We start from the raw sequence: 1,411 nt of genomic DNA, 5'->3' as shown, positions 1-1,411 counted from the left end.
TATATATATATATAACTGTGAAAGAAAAATAATTTCCAACCAAAAATTATATACCCAGCAAAATTGTCCCTCAAATATGGTGATGAAATTAAGACATTTCCAGATAAGCAGAAATTAAAGGAATTTGTTAAAACCAGACCAACCTTACAAGAGATGCTAAAAGGAGTTCTTCAGACAGTGAACCAACAACAGCCGATGATTAACACAAATAATGATATAACCCAGAAACCAACCCAGTTAAAGAAGTATCCAAAGTAAAATAAGCTTACAAGACTGTAAACAGGGAACCAGAGACATCAACTGGTAAACAACTACAAACCAAAAAGAGGGAATAAACTGTAGTTACAGAACTTCTAAGTGGTGAGGAAGTCAAGACAATTGTGAGATAGAACAGACTGTTCTAAACTTGGGAAGAAATTAATAAATTACAGGGTAACTTCAAAGAAAAATAGTAAAATGAATGAAAGATCTTATGTACAGCAGAACAAATGTTGTCCAGTCCTGAGCCTTCCTCAAAATCATTACTATGTTCGAGCCCATTGTTGCAGCCACCATGTCAATCCATCTCATTGAGGGTCTCCCTCTATTTCACTAACCTTCTACCTCAGCATGATGTCTTTCTCCTCAATAGCAAGCAATTGGTTCCTCCTCATGACATATCCAAAGCAACCCAAACCCATTGCTATTGAGTTAATTCCAACTCATAGCAACCCAGTAAGGACAGAGTAGAAGTGCCCCAGAGGACGTCCTAAGCTAGATATTATGTGGAATGCGTTTTGTTAGGAAAAGCAGACTGCCACATCCTTCTCCTGGGGAGCAACTATGATTTTGTAACTTTTAGTTCCTGCTCCAACTGTACAAAAATGTTTTCTTCCTCATTGCCCGGTGGAGCAGCCATTTTCACTCTGTGAAACTGGACGTCATCCTGGTCAAGACCTTCTCTATGCCTCAATAAAGTTATTATTATTTTTTATTTATGCAGACTCTGTGATGTTGCTCTATGACAGGGTTCATGTTCAAAAGACACTACAGGGTGAATACATTTAAAGTAATTTAGAGTTTCAGTAATCACTTTGAGGAAGTAAGTTACAAAGTCTTAAAGAAGGACAAATTCTTCCTAATTGCTTTTTTAAAGGATTCTATAAAAGCAGACAAGACAAAGTTATAAAAATATAATTTCCTACCTCCAGAACATATGAAATTAAATTATATTTCATTGAGAAACTTGCTGATCAATAATAAATAATTCACCCTTAACTGAATTATTTCATATAATGAAATAATTGTAACAGTCCCAGGAATTAATAAAATAAATTCAATCTAACGATAATCTTTATGTTAATGACAACCTGAAAAGTCAAGTTTTAAAAACAAAACCTTTATAATTTAACCTAAGCTAGATATTATGTGG

Source organism: Orycteropus afer, unplaced genomic scaffold, assembly GCF_000298275.1.
Source record: "Orycteropus afer afer isolate SDZICR_OR568_19922 unplaced genomic scaffold, OryAfe1.0 scaffold00099, whole genome shotgun sequence".
In the NCBI taxonomy this organism is placed as follows: domain Eukaryota; kingdom Metazoa; phylum Chordata; class Mammalia; order Tubulidentata; family Orycteropodidae; genus Orycteropus; species Orycteropus afer.
This window is presented reverse-complemented; position numbering follows the sequence as displayed.